This window comes from Ailuropoda melanoleuca, chromosome 14 (genome assembly GCF_002007445.2).
Source record: "Ailuropoda melanoleuca isolate Jingjing chromosome 14, ASM200744v2, whole genome shotgun sequence".
NCBI lineage: Eukaryota > Metazoa > Chordata > Mammalia > Carnivora > Ursidae > Ailuropoda > Ailuropoda melanoleuca.
Genome location: NC_048231.1, coordinates 103,969,175 through 103,992,516, shown reverse-complemented (window position 1 = coordinate 103,992,516; position 23,342 = coordinate 103,969,175).

Here is a 23,342-nt window from a genome sequence, read left to right as displayed (position 1 = left end):
CCTGAGCGCCCGCGGGCGTCACGGGGGGAAGTCGCCCGACTGAGCGAACGGGAGAGCTAGAACCGCACCAACTTCGGCGGGTTCCATGGCTCGGCGGGCCGCGTTAGGGGCGTTGGGCGCGGGCGCAAGGTGGGGGCGGGGAGCGGCGCCGTGCGCATGCGCGTTCCGCCGTTCGGGCCTGGTGCGGACGGAGGGACAGAGGGCCACGGTCAACCTGGCGGCCGCTGCCCCCGACGGCCGACCTGCGGGAAGCGGGTGGTCCGTGATGACCGTGGGTCCGCCTCGGCCCCGACGAAAGGCATGAGTGGGTAGCGGGCGGCCCGTGGTCACCCTGAAGCCCCTTGGCCCCGAAGGCCAGCCTGCGGGGAGCGGGCCGCCCCTGGTCACCCTCGGCCCCCCTTGGCCCTGGCCTGCACGGGGCAACTCAGTATGTGTCCAGCCAAAGTCTCCAGCTGGGACAGCCGTCAGGAAAATAAGAAAGGTGCCCTTTGAACTGGCACAGGTGGTAAGGAGGAGCTATGCTGGTGGAAGAGAAGGGGCAAAGCAAGGGTCCTTGATGTGCCAGGTGCTTCGGATGTGCTCACCTGTGTTTACGGTGTTCATTTAAGTGCAGGAAACACCAGGCTCAGGGTTCTCCAGGGTCCCTCTGAGCGCATCCGCGCCCCACACTCTCTTCTAGGGGCAGAGTCCCGGGAGCCCACACTAACAGATCAGGGTCTTAGACGGAGGAAGACCCGATCATCTGGTGTAATACATTAAAACGTACAGTTTCAGATGTGTGCATCTTTTATTTCTATTGTTGTTTGCTCATACTAGCTTCCACAAAATTGTGACACAGGAACAGGACGACAGAGGTCGGGGAGGCTTTGAGAGGCTACGTTAAAACACAGGGAACGATCATTTGCTCAAGTAAGCCAAAGAAAGGAGTCTAACGGTCTTAGTATCCTCCGGAAAATCAATCAAAAGCAGTAAATAATGATTACCAACTGCATGCAAGGTGCTTTGAGGGAATACAAAGGAAAACAATGTCTTCCCCCAAAAATCTCGGAATGGGAGAAGAAAGACAAAATTGGTCAATATAGTATAGAGATGTGAAAAGTTGATAGAGAAATTTGAGGACAACATAAATATGGTTGGAAAAATAAATAGGAAAGACACTCTTTTAACTGAAACTTAGTAAATGCTTGCATTCTAACAGAGATGGTAAGAAAGGGCTTCCCAGGTAGAGGGAACAGGGCAAAACGGGGAGAAAAAAGTATTTTGTCTGGTGCTTTCCTTTTGTTTACATACATTCAACCAAATACTGAAAAAAATAGGCAGATAATCCTATCTGAAACAAGCTTAACCTCCAACATCAGCTAGCCGACAAATGGCAAATGTTAATTATTAACGTCTGTTAATAATTACATTTTAGCGTTTTACATAATCCTGCAAGGTGCCGTTTTACAGATGATGGTACTGAGGTTCAGAGGGGCCTAGTAATTTGATTAAGGGTACATAGCCTGTAAGCAAGTCCAAGGTGCAAACGAAATCTGCTTACCTGTTCATCCCATGTACACAGTGCGTCAAAACAAATACACATAAATTTAGACAAAATATTACAGTATTAACATATGCAATCAGGGCTAGCATAGGAATAAGGCTGAGAAGATGGCAGATCGTAATCTTGGGTCATTTGTAAGTCAATTTGGATGTTAATGTGTATGAATGTACCGTATTCTCTGAAAATGATTGGAAGCAATTTTTATCAGTAAAATATAGATGAGGAAATCAGGATAAAGGAAGAAAGTAGAAAATCAAAGGGAATAAAGTACCTAAACTAGTAAAGTCCTATGGTTATGAAAGGTGAATAGGAAATTCAACTCCAGGTTTTTTAGCCCAGGAAGCAGATGTGATTAGTTACAAAATTCTCACTTATCCATAGTAAACAGCTGTATCCCTATGTAGTTTCATTGGATTGTTTCTTTTTTTTACCACCCATACGCACACATACCATCTGTAAACAGAGACAACTTTACTTTTTCCCTTATGATTTGGATGCCTTTTATTTCTTTTTCTTGCCTGATTGCTCTGGCTAGGACTTCCAGTGCAATGTTGAATAGGAGTTGGTCAGAGTGGACACCCTTGTCTTATTCTTGATCTTGGAAAGCTCTGAACACCTCACCATTGAATAAGATGTTAGCTGTGGGTTTGTCATAGATGGACTTTATCATGTTAAGATACATTCTTTATATACCCAATTTGTTGAGAGCTTTTACCATGATGGTGAATTTTATCAAATGTCCTTTCTGCATCTAATGAGATGAACATGTATCTTTTATTCTCTGAATGTGGTATGTCACTTCAATTTGCGCTGTTTTCCAGGGATAAAGTATACTTGATCATGGTGTACGATTCTTTTAATGTGCTGTTGCGTTCAGTTTGCTAGTATTTTATTGAACTTCCACATATATTCATCAGGGATGTTGGCCTTTTGTTTTGTTTTGTTTTTTTCTTGTATCCTTACCTGGTTTTGGTATCTGAGTACTCCTGGCCTCATAACATGAATTAGAGAGTATTCCCTCTACTCAGTTTTTTGGAAGTGTTTGAGAAGGATTCATATTATTCTTTAATGTTTGGTAGAATTCCCTGGTGAAACCATCTACTCCTGGGCTCTTCTTTGGTGGGAGATTTTTTATTACTGTTTTAATCTCCTTACTCATTGGTCTGTTCAAATGTTCTGTCTTCATGCTTCAGTCTTGGTAGGTTGTATGTAGATTCATTTCTAGACTAATCCTCCTGGATGTCTCAGAAGATTCCATGGGGGGCTGATCTTTTCTTCCGTCTCATTTTTTAAGATTTTATTTATTCATTTGGCAGAGATAGAGACAGCCAGCGAGAGAGGGAACACAAGCAGGGAGTGGAAGAAGAAGAAGCAGGCTCATAGCAGAGGAGCCTGACATGGGGCTTGATCCCAGAACGCCAGGATCACGCCCTGAGCCGAAGGCAGACGCTTAACAACTGAGCCACCCAGGCGCCCCCCCATCTCATTTTTAAATTGATTACTAAAGCAGACAAAAAAGAGGGGACATAAAACATAGGCTCCCAGAATCACCATGCAAGGCTCAGCTAGAGAACAGGGCCAACACCCTGGAAGACCCATACGTGCTTCTCCTTAGGGCACCCTCTCCCTGAGGTATCTGCTCTCCTGCCATTAAGTCAGTCATCCACTTGACTTTATGGTTGTACAGTCCTTTTAGATGTCTTTCAATAAATGAAGTAGTGGTCATTTGGTCCAGCTTTTCAACTTTCTCAAAGCTTTTCCAGATTCTTCTGTGACTTGCATCTTTGCCTTGTCTTGTGAGATTCACTGATGCTGGTGCACATAGCTGTAGCTCGTTTATTTTTACTGCTGTATAACATTTCCTTGTGCGACTATGCCACAGTTCATTCATTCATTCATTCATTCAATCCATTGTCAACAGACTTCCAGGTCATGTGGAGTTGTTCGTTTTTTCACAGACATGCTGCTATGACTATTCTTGCACTTGCCTTCTGGTGTCGATTTCTTTTTTTAATGTAGGATGAAAAATATTTATTATTTTTTGCTTTCAATTTGTCCCATGTCGGCTAAGTTTACTTTTCTCCACTTTCTTTCCTTTTTTTTTTTTTTTTGGACTTTTTTTTTCTCATTCTCCTTTTTCCCCTTTGCTAGTTGGAAAGTTATATACTCATTCTGTTAAGGGTAACCTAGAAACTTCAAGATGAAAAACTTATGAAAGAAGGTTAACATCTTTACCCTTCTTCTAATTTATAAACTATTGTTTGGTGTTTTAATTCTGCTTTAAACTGCAGAAGATACTATTATTTTATTTAGTCTAATTTGTGTAGATATACTTATATATTCCAATTTACTTATATTCCGATTGTTTGTCCTCTATACTCCTTATGTCTCCAAACTTCACCTCCTCTCTCTCTTTCGGTCTCATATATACCCTTGCAATTTCACTGAGTGAACATGACTAGCAGCAAACATTCTATCTTTTTGTTTACCTGAAAATGTCTTTATTTTGCCCTCATTCTTAAAAGATACGTTTTCTGGTTAGATAATTCTAGGTTAACACTTATTTTCTTTCAATCCACTGAAAATACTCACTTTTAGCTTATCTTTTGTTGTTAAGTGATGACGAGTCGGTTCTCAGTCTTCTTTCTTTTTTAGGTCATTTTTCTTCGCTAGAAGCTTCTATGACCTTCTCTCAGCCATTGGTGCCTTGCAGAGTCATCACAGTGTGCCTAAGTGTGGATTCTTTTCGTTTATACACTCAGGGATTCCGTAGGACTTCTCAGGGATTATATCTACAAAGATGGCCTTAGCCCCATTCTTTTTCTTTCTCTTGGAATTCCAGCCAGACGTACAATAGTCCTGCTCATTTTATTCTCCATTTTTCCTAACTTGTCTTTCATATGTTCTCTTTTTCTCTGTACTGCATCTTAGATAATTTTTTTAAGATTTACTTTGCAATTCTCCAATTTTATCTTCTGCCATGACTTCAGTTAAACCTATCCATTGAGTTTGATAATTCAATCACGTTTTATTTATCTTTTATAATTTGGTTCTTTTTCAAATCTACTTGGTTAATTTTTCCAGCTTTTTAATGACAAAATTATCAAACATACAAAATAGTTGAAAAAGTAGTATAATGAACTCCTGTATACGGAACACTTAGATTCAACAGTCTTAATATTTTTGCCATATTTGCTTTATCTATTTTTCTATTGTCTTGTTTTTGTGTGTGTGGTTTTTGTTTCTTGTTTTTTTGTTTTTGCCAAGCTATTTGAAATAAGCTGCCGACATCACAACATTTTTCCCCTAACTACTTCTGCATGAATCTCTTAAGAATACTTGCCTTTCCTTACATATCCATGATATCTTTACTATATCTAGGAAAAGTATCGATCATCTAATATATTTAATATATTTAATATCTAGTCCATAGATGCTTCACCGACTGAGCCACCAAAGCGCCCCAGGACTCATGTCTTAAATTCATATTGTGCCTCATTTTATTTTTAACAGCTTTGTTGAAATATAATTGATGTACAACAAACTTCACATATTAAAGGATTGTCCCTGATGTACTGTCTGCTCAAATCTTTTGCCAATTTTTAATTGGATTGTTTGTCCTCTCATTGAGATGTAGTTATTTGTATACCCCAAATACAATTTCTTTGTCAGGTATATGTTTTATAATATTTTTTCCTAGTAATTGGCTTGCCTTTTCATTTCCATAAGATTGTCTTTTGAATGACATAAGTCCTTGGGCTTTTCGAAGTTCACATTATCAATTGTTCCATGCTTTTTGTGTCATTTCAAGGAAACTTTGCCAAACCCAAAGTCATTAAGATTTTCCGTGTTTTCTTTGGCAAGTTTTAGCTGTAACATTTTGGTCTTTCTCCATTATGGTTGATTTTAAGTATGGTATGAGGTAAGGGTTGAGTTTCATTTCCTCAACATGATATCCAATTGCTCCAGCATGATTTGATAAAAAGATGATTATTTCTCCATTGAAATGCCTTGTCAACATTGTTTAAAATTAGTTGATCATGTATGTACAGGCCTATTTTGGACTCTGTTCTGTTCTATTACATTTTGTATTTCTCTTATCTCCAATGCCACACACATTTCCTGAATTTTAAAATCAGCTTGTCAATTAAAAAAAAAATGTAAAAGCCAGCTGAGATTTTGAACAGAACTGCTTCGAATCCATAAATTGATTTGGGAAAAATTCACACCTTAACCATACGGAGTTACCCCGTCTATGACCACAGTATCTCGTCCAGTTTACTCAGGTCTCTTCTCATTCCTCTCAGCTGTGTTCTGTAGTTTCCAGGGCTCAGGTCTTGTCCGTCTTTTGTCGAATACACCCTTCCTCAGTGTTCATATTTTTTATGTCATGTTAAACACAGTGCTTATCTAGTGTCAAATCGATTGCTTTATTCTTTTATATTGGTCGTTTATCCAGAAACCTTGCTAAATTTAAAAGTTATACTAGCTTTTTCTGTAGATTCCAAAACAGTTTTCGTAAATAAATGATTATGATTTCTGAAAATAAACTGTTTTACTTTTCCAACCTGGCGCCATTTTTTGTTTCCTTTTTCTGGCTTTATTGCACCGGCCAGAACTTCTAAAACTAGTTCTAGTACTAATGGGTGGACGTAGTAACAGCAACCGTCTTTTTCCCCCTGATATTAGAGGGAAAGGATTCAGTCTGTCACTATTAATTAGGATATTAGCTACAGGTTTTCTAAAGTTGCCCTTTATCATATTGAGGACATTCCCTTCTTTTCTTAGACTGAGAGTTTCTGTCACGAATGAATATTGCACGTGCTAACGTTTTCTTATGAACTTTTGCATCTGTGTTCGTGACGGATATCAGCCTGTAGCTCTTCTGGTTTTGTTTTTATTCCTATAGTGTGTTCTTCTGGTGTTTGTATTATGCTAATACTAGTCTTCTAGGTTGAATGTTGAAGTGCTCCTTCCTCCTGAATTTGCTGGAAGGTTCAGCATTAGCACACTTTCCAAGCCTTACACTGTTCGGGCTTTTCAGTTTGTTGTTGTTCTGTTGGGTTTTTGTGGTTTTTTTTTTTTAAGATTTTATTTATTTATTTATTTATTTGTGTGTGTGTGTGTGTGTGTGTGTGAGAGAGAGAGCACAACCCCGGGGGGGGGGGGGCGGCCGAGGCAGAGGAAGAAGCAGGCTCCCCACTGAGCAGGGAGCCCTATGTGGGACTCCATCCCAGGACCCTGGGATCATGACCTGAGCCCAAGGCAGACGCTTCACCAGCTACGTCCCAATTTGTTGTTGTTCTTTGTTTCTCAGTTTCCAAGATAGGTTCCAGCTAAGGGTAATGAAAAAGAAAAAAAAACACAACACTGGGCATCCATCATGTGCCCCCAGGCACATTTACATGTTTAATCTCTGTTAGTTACCCCAGGACTAGTGGCGTGCATTATACTCCCGTTTTACAAGTTTATTGAAAGAGGTTAAATAACTTGCCTAAGATGACATAGTAAGTATTAGAGTTCAGATTGGAAAGCAGGCTTCTAAGTCTCCAAAAGCTGTACCCTCTTCCTACACCAGATGAGCAAATTAAAGTATATCCCTCATAGTCTGAGAAACTAACATCTGGGAGTGCGAATTTAACTTCACTCCAGAGTCGCTTAAATGCGCAGGTTGCATGTTGAACTAGACTCCGAAATCCACCTGATGTTGAAGCTGCTTGGAGTAGTTTCAGAAATAAACTTAGTTTGACACCAAAGAAAATGGAAATAACATGATAATTGAAACAACAGTGCTATAATAAGACAATAAATAGATGAATTTAATGATTGCTGAGTCCAAGTTGGAATTCATAGTGATACTAATCGGTTCTGACTCGTGATTCTCTCGGAAGCACACGGGAGCCCAAGAAAATGGGCACAGTCCACATGGAAGGGGGCCTGTGAGGACTGGCAGAGCTGACTGGGGAGGTAAGGTGGGGACGCGATCTCCCGCCTGACAGTGTGATTTCAGAAAGCACAATCAGCTGATAGGAAATGAGGAATGATGTTCAAACATTCAAATAAGAAAGCAAATGATGTGTGAATGTCTTGAATAATAAGGAAAGAATGAGGCTTAATGAGGACACAGGACATGCTCAGTGGTGGTGATGGAGTGGAACAGGTGGGAAAAGAAAGTTTGCCATGAGCGTCGGGCCTCTAAAACACCAGAGGGCAGAACTATTGTGAATGATGACAAGTCCGCCGTGGGATTGTGTAGGAGATTGCTTTGGTTTATCTGTCTGCCTTGCATCTGTCGTCTACCTCCTTAACTGTCCCATGGGTGCTTACTGCACGCCAGGCACCATGTCACCCTCTTCAAGGACGCATGAAAGACAAGCTCTGTCACTCCTGTGTCTGCCAAAGTAATGAGCAGAGAAATGGGGGGACATGGAGGTTATCTACCATAAAGTTAAAATGGTGTTGAAAAGAGAATGCAGATGGTAGGTTCTTTATGCCAAAGACTACTTACTACAGAGATTCAGTGTCCACTCCCCAAACTGTACGAATAGATTCAGTTCTGAAATGCTAAAGAAAGAATAGGCAAAACATCAAAATCCTGAAGAAAATTTTCACATTATCCTAACAATAGGGACAATGACTCATTTAAATTCAATTTGGGGGCATTCTGAAATGTCGCAGTCTCCCCGAATAATACTTATTTATCCCCTTTCTAGAAAATGCTTGTCTGTGCTCTCACTTGATCCTTATAATCCAGTTTGACGTAGATAAGGAGTGTTATTCCTTTCTATGCACGAAGACGCTGAGGCCTGAGTGAAGTCACTCTCTTGCTCAAGGTTCCCAGAAAGAAAGAGCAGAGCTCTTCCCCAGACCCCTTCTGATCTGCAGCCCAAGGGGGTCCACGCGATCCGCACGCGCACCAGCTCCATCTCCATGCCTCTTGGCGTCTTAGGTCATATTTCGTCCCTTACGCACCTGCACCAAGGGTTGTGCAGAAATACCTAGCTCGACTGCGACTCCCATTCCCTACTCTAGGACGCGGTAGGACGTGTAACAGGCACGTGGATCAACGACCCGCAATCCGGCGACGTTCTTCTTCATTTTATTGCTTCGCACCTCGCAGAACCGGGAAGCTGTCTTCGGGCACAGGAAGAAGCGCTGGGCATCCTGTGGCTACAAACTCGCCAGTGGCCACATCCTCGAAAAAGGTGACAGGCCTTCCAGGAAGGGGCAACTGAATCTAACTCCTGACACAGCCGCATAGACTCTTCCCCAAATCTGCAGCCATCCTTCCCAGTTAGCGAAACAACATGTACATTATGCTGTTCAACTGCACTCACAAATCTTTTGAATTTCTGTTTCCAGAAAACGCCCCGGAGCAGTAACAGCAATGTGACATAAACTAGCATTCCCAAAGTGCAATCCGTACACGAAGGACCGCCCTTCCGGCAAATTCCGTAGGAATGCTGCCCTGCAGCAACCGCTTGAGCTCAGGCGCCTTCAGCCTTGCCTGACACCTTCTACCGGTTCTTCTTCGGGCAAATGGAGAGGCTGTTTTCATTCTGTGCTGGAGCAAGGCCCTGATCATTTTTTTCTCCTGAGTAGCTAAAACACAGAAGTGTTCTTAATCATGTCTCATATTGGGGGGCATCTGTTCAAGTCTCCCCTAAAAATAAGAGGCCGTATGTCAACTGCACCTTTCCCCACCAGCAGAAGCCACCCCCAGCCACACCTGCCCAAGTGCAAGGCAGCAGAGGCACCGTGAGCTCTACCTTTTCACGCACACTCAGCTCACAACGTTCTACAGCCCACGTTTTGCGACAGGGGCTCTGTGAAGCTTACACACTTCCGGTACATTTTCTCCCATAGAATCCTCACGGCTGCTGACAGAAACCTTTTCGCTTCAAATGTCAGGCTGTGTGACCCTGGGAAGATCACTTCACCTTTCTAGGTCTCAAATGGTAAAATTAGAAAGTTGAACTAGTGGCTCTCTGAGGTCCCTACGCAGTTTTAATATTCTATCACTGCTCTATGCTTCAACCATAAAACTTCAAACACTGTTTTTTTTAAGAAAAGCCTGTTGGGATAGTGGGTAAAGGTCCTTGAACATGTACATTTCCAGGGCTCCCTGCTTGCCCGTGGATCACAGGCGTGAGAGTCACACTTGCCTATAATAAAAACAAAAATGTGCCAACAATTCACTTCACCAGCAGACCCCAGCTTCATTTACGCAGCTCAGTGATGCCTGCGCCCCTCTCTGGGGAGGTCAAGTGCACAGAGGCAGCCACATTGAAAGAGAGGACAGCACCCTACCCCATTCCTCTTGAATCCTAAACACAGTCAGCCCATTGCCTGGGAAGCTTACCCTGGGGCCAAGTGATAGAGGAAAGGGGCAGGTTCCGAAGCCCCGCCACCACTGACCCTTCCTGTCCATCTCCTGGTCTCTGTGAGGACCTCAGGGCCCACCCACCATCACACTCGTGGAGTGCAGCTCCCCGGTTACTCCTCACCTCCACTGCAGAACTTATAAGAGATCTCCTAAAGCCACTCTCAGCCAGGCTTCCCTTCTCAGGTCCCCCAGAACTCCTTAGAACACCCAAGTGGGGCCCACACCGCACTGCTCTCTTCATCGGCTGCCCTGCTCTCCCTGAGGCCTGGTCGCCGTGTGGCCACTCACCTGCTCAGCTGACTCCCCGTCTCCCACAGCCACACCTGGTGCTGGGTTGCCCCCCATAGTCCGGCTGGTGTCTCAGCCAGCAACCCTCGGCGACGCACTCTCCGCTTCTCAAGCTGCTCGGGCTGTGCCCCTTCCCCTTCCCTGCGAGTGGAGACCCTCCAGCACCTGCCTGGTCTTCCCACAGCCACGTGCCAGCATCACTTTGAAGCCGTCCTACCACACCTGGACTGGCCTTCCTCCCGCCAAGCTCGAGTCCCGGTTAAGGACATTGGCTCCCAGGACACGGTTTGCTGGCTTTCCTGCACGGTCCCTGCTGTCTCGACAGCGATGTCTGAAACATTACTTACAGTTGGTCACCAGATTCTGCTAATCTTAGCTCCATCTCTTGTTCCCCAGCCTGGCCGCCAGAGCTCCCAATTAGCCCCGGCTTTAAACACGCTTCTCAGTTTCATCCCCCATCCTGCCTGCAGTGAGCTTTCCAAAATTCAAACCTGACCTTCTCACTCTAAGCTAAACTGTTCCGAGGAGCTGCCAATTCCTGCATTCTGGATTTTAAAATCTGTTTTAAAATACATCATGTAACAATAAACTGCACACAAGTGCATAAATACTGCTACCAACACCTGCACGCTCATCACCGCACCTGCCCCAACATCACAGTTGGGAGGCCTGTGTCCTCACGGCCACTATTTTGCACAACTTCAAGGGTCATGCCCAGGGGTCGTGCCACGCACCCTCACAGCTGTGAGCAGCCCTGCATGTGCTCCCTGCCCCCCAGGTTCCCTCTCCAGGCACTCAGCCCCAGACACAGAGCTACTCTTCCTGTGCTCACCCTCTCTACATCTCGAAGCTGTATGCAGTACCGTTCTGCCCACTTCCCGTAAGTGGTGGCATCTGTTTCCTCGTTCCATGTTGTGACGATATGTGTATTGTCCTCATTGTCATGGCTGCAAACAGTTCCATTGCATGGCTATGTTGCAATTTTCTTAATCTCTTCTGTTGATGAAATTTAGGCTATTTTCGATTTTTTCTTTGCTACCACAAATACTATTGCTCTGAACACCCTTATACATGTCTCCCTGTGGATATAAATATTCTGGGCTGCAGAAGCGGAGTTGCTGGGGTTTAACGTGATTTTCCAACATGATTGCAAGAATTCACATTCTCACCACCTGTGTCTGAAAACTCCTGGTGCTCTCTGTCCTTGTACCCAACAAGTACTACCAGGCTTCTCAGTCTTTGCTAACCTGTGAGGTTTTGAGTTTTCCGAATTTCTAGTGAGGCTGAACCTCTTATTTGCTTTTCCTTTTTGGTGATTTGCCTGTTGTTTTGTTTTTTTGCCTATTTTAAAAATTTGGTTTTATGTATTTTCATTGATCTTTATAATTCTTTGTATATTCTGAATACTAATACGTTATATGATAAATACAGGTATTTTATCAGATAGATACTAATATTTTATCAGGAAATCCAAGTTTTAATTTGATTGTAATTTCATGTACCAGTCTTTTCCCCAGCCGAAGGAGATTTCAAGTTTTTCCATCATGTCATTCATGATCCTTTCTCATTCACCTCCAGGGCCCTTCCTGGCTTCCTAAACCTGGGTGTCTCCCTGCCATCTGTGACTCCCACGGTAGTGATGTTCATGGCCTCCCATGCCTCTCACATCCAGCTTTCTCCCTGACCCCTTCTGCATGAGGCGTCCTCCGTCCTGCAGCCATCGGTTTCCTAATAGCTTGCTTTGGTTACCTGAGTGTCTCTTTTCCCCCATTAGACTTCAGGATTTTAATCCCTTTGTTCAGACAGGGGGATTTGTAGGAGGCGGCAAGGCCCTTCAGACTCAGGATCCACACAGGGAGCAGGGGGAGGTGGTCTGGGTGTGAATGTACCCCAGGTGGGGCTGGGAAGCCAAGAGCAAAACCAGGTCTGAGGAGGAACGTGCTGGAAACTCTGGACACACTTGGTTCACCCCACAGGCAGGGTGTGGATGGGAATCCATGCGGGAGAGCCACCTGGACAGGGGGGTGAGGCACAGGGGCTGCGGGTGGGGCAGTTAAGAGCTCAGGTGGGACTGCACTCCCTTCACTTGGTGTGTGGGTGGGTCCCAGGCCAGCTGCTCCCATCCAGGGCAGCCTCACAGGGTCAGCCAGCACGCTGTGTAGTCACCGCAGCTCCCCACGAGGTGCAGAGGCTGCTCTGGGCTAATATCAGTCCGTGCTCCCTCCTGCGTGCCCTGCCCTGGCCCCCCGGGGGTGGGCAGTGCTCATCCAGAAGAACGGGGCTGGGGCCCACCTTCATGTTATTAGAGCCAGGGATGACAGTTCACACACAGAAATGGGAAAAGGGAAAGATGAACAAAATTGAGAAAATGAAGAAGAAATGGGGGAGGAGGAGGGAAGGGGGAAGGAAGCATGAAGGAAGCAAAAGCATTATGGGGAAGAGAGGAAGAGAGAAAGGGAGGAGGGAGAGAAAGGAGGGAGAGGAAGGAGGGAGAGGGGCGGCAGCGCCACCTGGTGGCAGGTCGTACCATCAGCGCGTCCTCAGCAGCAGGGCGGTCAGAGCCATCTAGTGGGCGGGCCTGACCCCAGGGCTACACCAGAGGTAGGAACACGCTGGCTGCTGTAACAACAACAGATAACCGCTACTTACTGAGCCACAACTCGGAGGGGGTTTTCAATGTCTAGATTCTTTTCACAGCTTTAGCTTTACCGGAAAATTGAGCATCTGGTAGAGAGCTCCATACGCCCTCCCATCAGTGGTCTCTGCTAGTAATGGCATCTGGCATTCGTTGGTACATTTGTGATGGTGACTGAACCAATACTGACACATTCATATGAACCAAACTGCATGCCTTGCGTTGAGGCTGACTCTTGGTTTTACGGGTTTTGATAAGCGTGCGTCACATATCTACCGTTACAGCACAGAGAACGGTTCCAACACCCCCAAATTTCTCTGTGCTGCACCTATTCACCCCTCTCCTGGCCTCCCACTCTTGAACCCCGGGCAGTGACTGATCATCCCCGTAGCTCTGCGTCTCCCAGGACGTCGCTGAGCTCGAGTCACGCAGTTCGTGGCCGTCTCAGGCCGGCTCTGTCCTTCGCGACATGCTCTTCAAGTTCCTCCGTGAATTCTCCTGGCTTCGTGACTCACTGCTTTTTAGGACTGATAACATCCCATGGTCTGGATGGACCCAGTTTATTTACCCATCACCTGTGCAGGACCTCTTGGTCACTTCCAGGTTTGGGTGATAATGAATAAGCCTGCTATAAACATCTGTGTACAGGTGTTTTCATGGACATAATCTTCAGATCCTGTGGGTAAATACCAAGGAGCAGGGCTGCCGGATCCTATGGTGAGAGAGTTTAGCCTTTGTAAAACACCCAGCGAGCTGTGCTGGGCAGCGGCCACACGGCATCCCCGGCAACAGCGGCAGCGAGTGCGAGTTCCTGCGGCTCCCGCTCCCCACGGCTCGCAATGTGCTCAGTGTGCGGACCACCGCAGAGGTCGCACCTTTCCGGTGGGCCCGTAGTGATGTCTCAGCGTGGCTTCGGTTTGCATCTCCCCACTGACAGGTGGTGTACAGCATCTTCTCATCGACTCGTTGCCCGTCTGTGTGTCTTCTGTGGTGAGATATCTGTTCCGGTCTTTGCCCATTTTTGTAATGGGTTGTTTCCTTGTTGTTGACTTTTAACTTTGTGTATTTTGGGTACCAGTACTTTATATCAAATATGTGTTTTGTAATATATTTTAATACAATGAAATAAATGCACAGATGTTTCAATGGAACATATTTGTTGGGCCGTCACTGAAAATAATCTCCTACGCCATCTGTGGTATGTGTACAACATTTTGGGAAATAGTTCTGCAATCTTTTTATTAGAGTCAAAGAGCAGTAACAGCAGCACACATGCATTTCTGTGTTCATACAGTTAAAGCAAGTAACTGTAAGAGCATCACGGAAACGCACCGCACATGGGCTGCAGCCCTGATTACACGTCGCTGTGGTAGAACTGTGGGGTTATTAGGACCCACGTGCTTGGGGTTTAACACACAGCAACATCCGTCCAACACCGCATGCCCTGGGAACTCCCCTTCATGCAGACTGAAATTCTATTTATTGCTATCTTTTCTGGACAGCTGTTCTTGTCTGTTCAGGTGCTGTAACAAAGTACCACGGTCAGGGAGGCTTGTTCACAATGGAAATGGATTGCTCACCATTCTGGAGGCTGCAAGTCCAAGATGGAGGTGCCGGCACAGTTAGGTTCTGGGGAGGGCGCTCCTCTGAGCTGCGACGGCTGTCTCCGCACTGTGTGTCCTCACCTGGTGAAAGGGTCCTCTTTTCTTAGGCACTGATCCCATTCATGAGGTCTCCACCTTCATGACCTAATCACTCCCAGAGGCCCCAGCTCCTAATACCATCAGCCTGGGGGGTGGGTTTCAACACATAAATTGGGGGGAGGGGGGAAGCAACACAAACATTCTCTCCATAACAATACCTTAACATAATTACTGCTCTCAGAGGTAGGTCTTGTCATTTGAGACACGCTGCCTATACCAAAGGTGAGCTTTAATTTCAAATGATGTGTAGCGAACACCATGTAGCTGTGGCGTACCAGACCTCCCGGGGGGTATTCTGAGCGGGGACAGCACAGAGGCAGAGCCATCCTTCTGACAGGGGCCAGAGCTCTTACGGTGATGCATCATTCACTTGTTGTGTGTTAACATTTCTTAACTTCTCTGAGACTCAGTTTATTCCTCTAAAGTAAGTGAGGGCTCATGTTCTCTCTAGCTCTTGACACTTTTATGATTCAATGATTTTGGAAGCTTACCTTGAAGACACAGGAAATTGCTACATACGGGAGTGTGCGGAAGTGGCGGGGGTCTGACATGCGGCCACAAGAGGAAGGAAACTGAAGTTTTCGCTTTATCTTCAGCTGAGATCTGAAACAGAACGGTAGGAGGGAGGAAGCGTCAGACCCGCCCGTCTGAGGCTACTGTGACAACTGCATGCAGGACACCATGTGGCCCGAGCCACACGGGTAGCAGCAGAAACAAAGACCCATAAAACCCAACGGAAAACTTCCTATGGGAATTTCAATCTAAAACGAGATAGCTGCCATCTTTCTGTTAACATCGCAAGTCCAAGCTTCATCAGAAAGCCCAGCCTTGGGAGCCAGACCCACCAGCTCTGGGCACCGGGAAAGCCAATGGGGGGAAGACTCGCCCCTGCCTTGTCTCTTGTCTGGGGAACCGGGAGGGTCTTCATGCCTCCCTCAGAGGTTGTCATGAATGTCAGTGGTGTACGGAGAGTATATACGGCAGCATGACAGCCTCTAGGAAAGGCCAGCCATTGTCATGCCCGCCAGGCCCACTGTGGCAGCCCTGGATTCCGTGGGGCCATACCGGCTGCCGTACTGGCTGCCGTGCTGAGTCCCGGAGCCCTGGCCTCGCTCTGCCATTCAGCCCACCTCGCCAGCTGTGTCGCTTCTCCAGGGGCTTACACTCTTCAGCTCTCTGAGTGACCTCATTCAATCAGCCGCTGACCATGTCTCTGGAAGCAAAAGGAGAAAGTCAAAAAATTAGGCGAGACACAGGATATTTCATAGTTGTAGAAATTTCAAATGTGACCTGGAAAGGAAAATGACGGAATTTGTTTTCCTCCACCAATGAAGCACAAAAGAATTCCTTCTCTCACTCCCTCATTTTCTATATAATGAGAATTTTGGGAGCAGAGGTGTCTTAGCCTGGTTCAACCAAAAGCAGAGCCTGCAACAGAGGCTTCCATACGGGCGCTGTATCTGGGAGTGTGACTCTAAGGAACGGAAATCGGTAAGGAAGCCCAATGCCATGTACTCCCCAGTTGGGGCCACCATACACCCTACCGAGGACCTTCCGAGGAGCATTAGGAAATGCATTCCAGAACCATCTGCCTGGCTGATGGAAAGAAAGTCCAAGGGCCTTTCCTACCCTATTTTGGGGTGGTTTTTAACCAAGTAAACCTTGGCATGAAGTGCGGCGCATTGACATAGATCCAGCATGGTTCTCCCACTGTTGACCATGGCATTCTGAAATGGGACTTCAAACCCAGAAATAAAAATAAAGTCCCCCAATAACAACAAAACGGGTCATCTAGAGAGAAATGCCACACCTACTGAAGAGCCGTGGGCGGAGGCACAATGAAGGGGTAGTGAGTACGAGACCCTAATTAAGGGTCACAAGGGCAGGCGCTCCACATGCTGCGTAGTGAGTATTTGTTCCAGCTGCTTGTTAATGAGCAAGTCTGTGCAGCACTCCCCCGTAGGAGGGGCCAAGCTTGCTTGTTTGCTTACTTAGAGTTAACGGCAAACAATTCTTCCAAAAAGATATTAACAAACATTGGGTTAAATAAATTCACTTTTTTTTTTTTAAAGATTTTATTTATTTATTTGACAGAGATAGAGACAGCCAGCGAGAGAGGGAACACAAGCAAGGGGAGTGGGAGAGGAAGAAGCAGGCTCATAGCAGAGGAGCCTGATGTGGGGCTCGATCCCATAACGCTGGGATCACGCCCTGAGCCGAAGGCAGACGCTTAACCGCTGTGCCACCCAGGCGCCCCAATAAATTCACTTTTTAATCCTGGATGCTAATACTTTGACAAAGGAGAGAGTATCACAACCAGAATACGCAAGGCTCCGTGTTACTTACATGTGGGGTGTGTGCAAAGTTCTGCTCAATTTACCACCTTACGGCTTGTGTAGCCACCAACCGCGGTCAGGACACTGAAGAGTCCCATTACAGCCTTTTCTTTAATTTCAATTAATTTTTTTTCACTTTTTATTTAAAATCTAGTTAGTTGACATGTAAGGTAAATTTGTTTTCAGGTATAGATTTTAGTGATCTATCAGTCTTACATAACACCCCGTACTCATCACAAGTGCCCTCCTTAATGCCCATCCCCCAACCACCCCATCACCCACCCACCTCTCTCCAGCAACCCTCAATTTGTTCTCCATAGTTAAGAGTCTCTTATGGTTTGCCTCCCTCTTTCTGTTTTTTCACCTTCCCCTATGTTCGTCTGTTTTGTTTCTTAAATTCCACGTATCAGTGAGATCATATGATAATTGTCTTTCTCTGACTGACTTGTTTCAATTAGCATAGTACTCTCTAATTCCATCCACATCATTGCAAATGGCAAGATTTTATTCTTCTTGATAACTGAGTAATATTCTGTTGTACATACACCACATCTTCTTTATCCATTCGTCTGTCGATGGACATCTGGGCTCTTTCCATAGTCTGGCTATTGTGGACGTTGCTGTTATAAACATAGATAATCTGTCCCTAGTCCACCTACCTTCCCTACCTCCATATTTAACCCCAGACAACCACTAATCTGTTTTTCGTTTCTAAAATTTTGTCATCCCAAACATGTAATATAAATGGGAGCATGGATCGCCAGGGACCACCAGAAGCTGAGACAGGCAAGGGAGGATCCCTCCCCTAGAGTGCAGCCCTGCTTTGACTTCAGACTTCAGGTTTCTGCCCTCCGGACGGGAGAGAACGGGTCCTGCTGTCTGACCCCACCCGATTACGACAGCCCCAGAAAACTAACCACAGACAAAACCGGCAAACGTATACCTGCAGACATATATGGGACTTTGGCACACATTCTCGAACAGCAGCCCTGTTCTCAGGAGAGAAAACCTGGAAACTTTTCACACACTCATTGACAGGAACGTGAATTAACATATTAATTATTATATAATCACAAGGCAGAAGTACTCAAAACGAAACAATTACAGCAATATGTACGAGAGGTTTCAGACACGACATACAGCATGCTACTGTTTCTGCAAAGTAAAAATCATCTAGAAATCTACCTCCTGGAATACACACACACACACACACACGTATATAACCTGATACAACATAAAGAGAAGCACCAGCGAGAGAATAAGCCCAAGTGCCCTCAGCCAGGAGGGTTATCGTCAAGCTTCTCATGTTCGTGCTGACCGAGAGGGGCTTGCGGGCACTGATGATGTGGTTACAGAGACACAAATTCACCAAAACACCCACTCATAGGCAGACCTTGAGAAGTTTTTCATGAACCCAGGATTCCAATGATTTCAACTTGGTGCACACGAATCCAAAAAGAAAAAATAAATATAAACATGACCACGTCCTATGACCGTGGGAGGAACGGGGAAGCAAGAACGGCCAGCTGTTTCTGCGGCCTGCCTGTCGTCTACTACTTGGATTCTTTTTCTTAAAAGATTTCATTTATTTTTGAAAGAGAGAGAGAGAGCACGCATGAGCAGCCAGAGGGGTAGAGGAGAAGCAGGCTCCCCACTGAGCAGGGAGCCCTAACGTGGGACTCGATCCCAGGACCCCAGGCTCATGACCTGTGCCGAAGACAGATGCTTCACTGACTGAGCCCCCCAGGCGCCCCTGATACTTGGGTTCTTTCTAGGTCCTCATCTTGTGGAAAGCGCGGTGATGGGGCTGCAGCCACGTGCTCGCACCCGGCTCCTCCTGGGGGTAAACCGCACGAGCTCGGCTGCGACGCTGCTGGAGCGGATTGCATCTGTGGCCGCGAGGAGCCCACTCTAGACAGCAGGCCCACGCCTGCCCCTGCCAGCACCCCACAGCGGCGCCCTTCCCAGACTGTCGGTATCACTGGGCGTTATCACTTAGGGGTGAAACCTATGCTCTTTGGAGCCCAAAAGGCACGTTTTACCGTATTTTTGTTTTGCGTTTCTTTAGCAGCCTGTGAATCTGGGTGTTTTCCATTTGTTCACCGGCCTTGTCAACTCTTCTGTGAATACTTGTTCAGATCTCTGACAGTTTCCTTTTGGAGTGGAGTCACGAGTGGCCTTTTTCTTATTCATCTATAAGAGTGTTTTATCTATTAATCACTAGGAACATGGCTAAGTGATTAGTTGGCAATTCATTCGAACTTCGTTGCCTCCTCCAACGGTAAACTTGGTAGAACATTTCTAACCTGTGACGATGCTGGGCCCCACTTCCCTTCTCCCCCCTGCTCCAGAAACGCACTGTCAAGTGCTTGCTCTGGATGCCGCAGGGCACATGCCGGAGGCAGGGGCTCTGGACGAGTGTCCCCACCCCACCCCACCCTGCTCCAAGTCCGTCTTCGCAGCCCATAAAGAGCACGAAGCCTTCTGCAGGGATTAATAAGCCACACATTATGCTCTAAGAATTATTTGACATTTCAATTGCCCTGAAGTGTGAATGAGCTCTATTGTGCACAGATTTAAATTCGTCACGAGCTCTCATGATGTCCTGGTTAGAAGCTTGTTCTCCATTTTCATCCACATATCACAAGCGATTTCCTCTTGGAGTCTGAAGACAATGTGCCAGTGTTACGTCCAGAAAAAAACAATTTATGCGCAGTAACCACATGGATGAATCACCCATCTTCCTCAAGTCAGACTTTGTGCAGATATCAAGATGCCTCAAAGGTGTCTTTTCCCACGTATTTACCTGTAGTCTCCGTTAATAATCAGCAGGAGGCCCAGGCCGCCGAGGGAAGGGGAGGGCGACTCAACACGGAACAGAACACGAGAGAAAGGGAAGGTTAGAAGTGCAGGTGAAAGTATCTCGCCCTCCTTGGAGGCCAGCGTACGACCCCTTTTAAAAGAGAAAGCCAGAAACTTCATTTCTTTCCAAATCAGTATATAACATCCTATTAAAGAGATATTTGGATAAAATGTTTGTTATTTTTCAAGTAAAAATGAAGTATATTTACAACTGGGGGAGAGATTCCAAGCTACTGATGCAATAAACACGCAACCCCCCTCCCCAAACTGCTTTCTGGGTGGAAGCCTGTGGACAGGACTGCACACCATGCCACTGTCCTCCGTGGGCTGTTCCTTCCTCCCCATTGTGTCAAAATACACTCTCCAGTTTACTCTTTCCTCTTGTTTCCACCAAGTCACTGAGCGAAAGAGGAAAGAAGGTTTTCTGCCGTTAGCTGACCCAGCCCTGAGCGAGAGGCTGTCTCTGCAGCAAACATCCGGGTGCCGGCTGCGGTGGGAGGGGCTCTGTGGTGCGGGGTGCGGGACAATGTCGGGGTGCACGTGGGGGACGGCGAGGGGCACCACTTCCCCAGAACCTTCCAAAGGTAAGACAAACATAAAACAGTCAAGCCAGGACACACTGACCGTGTGCTGTCCCCAGAACACACTGACAGAACGAGGCTTTGTACACGACCCAAGATTCAACGCATCACTCCCTCCCCTTTAATAGATCAGGACTCACGCTGACCTTTCCGATCTACTGCAGGCAACTCAGGAGCATTTGGCGGTCTGCTGCCACTCCAGAACTCGGATGCGGCAGGTGCCCCTGTGCTTCGGCATGTGTCCGGCTCCAGGTGAATCCGCACATTCCATCTCGTCTCCCGAGCAAGGTTCAACAGCCGCAGAGAGGACCAGAACTCAGCTGTTCACCAACGTCACTTGTATTGATCTGCTGTCTTCCCTAGCGGGATCCCGGGCACTTGCCAATGTCTCCCTTTGTTTGTGAGATCCCTGGCTTTCAGACACAGCCAGGCGCCCTCAGTCCCTGTCCCCAGCCCCTCCGCTGGCCTGTGCTATTGTCGCCTGCACCCAATGTGAGGTGCTCCTACTTGACTCTGTTCCTGTGCAGGCGAGTAGCTGTTTGATACCCGGATGCCAGGACAGCGGAAAACACGGGGGCGGGGGCAGGGGTCTGCTGGGCAGGTGGACCCGCTGGTGCTATGGTGCTATGTCATCCTCGGACAGAGGACAGAGGTGCTCTGCTCAGAGATGCTCATGATCCCACAGGAATTATACATGAGATGAAGGAGAAAACACAAACTACACTTCATTTGGCTGTTAGTAGCGTCAACTGGTTGATGGATAAAACACAACTTAGAACAAGATGGAAAGAAATGTAAACATAATACCAAGTAGGTATCTTTTGTGAATTCTTAACTATGAAAATCAATTCCGCCTATCTTCTTTTACGTAACGCTTGAAGGTGAATCCACAGGTAATAAGCTCGGAGCTCTGAGAGAAAAGGGCTCGGGGCAGGGAATCTGCACTCTTCCAGCTCTGCTCCCTGGCCAGCTGTCACACGCCGAGTACCTACTGGAGCCAGCGTGACTCCAGAGGCTGGGAGAAGCTAGTGAGCAAGCAGCCACGACCCCGCCACCTCGCAGCTAACATTCTGTGGGCAGAGACGGAGCAGAAGCAAGCCCCCAAACAAGCAAGCACGAGCAGCGCTTCGCGGGGCAAGCACTGGAGAACTGAAACGGAAGGAGACGGCGAAGCTGACGTCCGATGAAGAGGAGGGTCCGGCATTGTGAGAACCAGGGGAAACTGTGCCTCGGGACGTCTCTGTGCGCCATGGGCGAGTCAGGACCGCGATCGGCTGATGCGCTAGGCCCTCACCGCGGCTGCCCTGCCCTGTGGCTTGGAGGGGCAGGTGTGGAGGCACGGGCCGGCGGTGGCAGGGCCTGCAGGTGGTTGGGCCCAGAGCCGTGGTCGTGGGGGTGGGCAGATGCAGGCATTTTCTGGATGTTTAGGGCCGAGGGCCGTAGGGTTTACAGGACCTGCTGAGGACTCCGCACAGGGCTGCAGGCAGGAGACCAGCAGTTCGGGGAGCTGCTGAAATCAGACATGATACTTAGTGTATTCGTGAAAGCAAAGTGGAAACATCCCTGGAACTTACACAGCTTGGCCTGTGACAGGGTTTTCTTTCAACAGAAGCTTGTTCTTTTTTACAGAAAATAGTTTCAGTGAACAAGAGATCACAACCAAGTCTGTAGACAACAAGCGTCTGAATTAGAGAATTAGAGAGTCAGAAGGAGCCTGAGAGATTACGTGGCCCACCCTCCTCACGTTGCCGACGAGGCCGCAGACCCAGAAGGTCAGGCGGCTTTCCAAGGACACGCACCTGTTTAAGGGCTCAGATGAAGAGTCTGCGGCCAGGCCCTGCTACTTAGGTCTTCGGGTCCTAGGAGGTGTCAGCTCAGCACCACTGGATGCTCCCCCTCCCCCTGCCGCTTTCACTCTCAGCTCTGGGGGAAGCTGAGACTTCTTGGTGCCCCTGCGCCTGTAGCCCCATTAGAGATGACCAGGCTCCTGACCCACTGCGCCTGGGCTCGGGTGCTGGCTCCAACACTTTCTCGGGTGACCTTGAGCAATTGCTAACCTTCCATTTGCAGTGAGCTCGTCTAATAAATAGGGAGTGGGGTTAGGGTCTGGATTTGGGATTTAACGAGCTTATCCCTGCCTTTAAAACCCCGAGGTCAAGCTGAACTCCCTAGCTCACACCCAAGGAATGGTGATAGTGTGCCACCACAGGAGGGACCATGCAGTGGCGGACCTTCCTACTCAGCTCTTCTCACTCACCCTCCGTCACCTTACATTGTGAAGTTCATCAGGTCCAGGGAACCTACCTCCAACACTCCTCCATAGTCGACATTCAGATGCATTAAAATTCTAAGTTAGTTGAACTATCAATCAGGTAACAGAACTCTGCACAAGGGAAAAACATTAAGTCTGGGGGTATGCATGCACACCTGCCTGTGTTTGCATGTGTGTGTGGGCACCTGTGTGTGCATGCACGTGTATGTGTAAATGTGTGCACCTGCATGTGTGGATGTGTATGCTCCTGCACCTGTGTGTGAGTGCGTGTGTGTGCATGTGTGTGTACAGGCGTGCACATGCATGCCCGTGTGTGCACGTGTACATGTGTGCACCTTCACGTGTGCATGCATATGCTCACACGTGTGTGAGTGCATGTGTGCATGTATACATGCGTGTGGGCACCTGTGTGTGCGTGCACCTACATGTGTACATGTGTGCACCTGCACGTGTATGCATGTGCGCATGTGTATGCTTGTGCACCTGTGTGTGAGTGGATGTGTGTGCACGTGTGTGGGTGCCTGTGTGTGTGCACGTACATGGGTACATGTGTGCGCCTGCATGTGTACACTCGTGCACCCGTGTGAGCACGTGTGTGCACATGTGTGGGCACCTGTGTGTGTGCACGTACATGTGTGCACCTGCATGTGCATGTATGTGTGCATGTGTGTGCGCGTGTGTGTGTGCACACCTCCATGTACATGTGATGGATGAAAGACAGAAGGTGGGGGTGGAG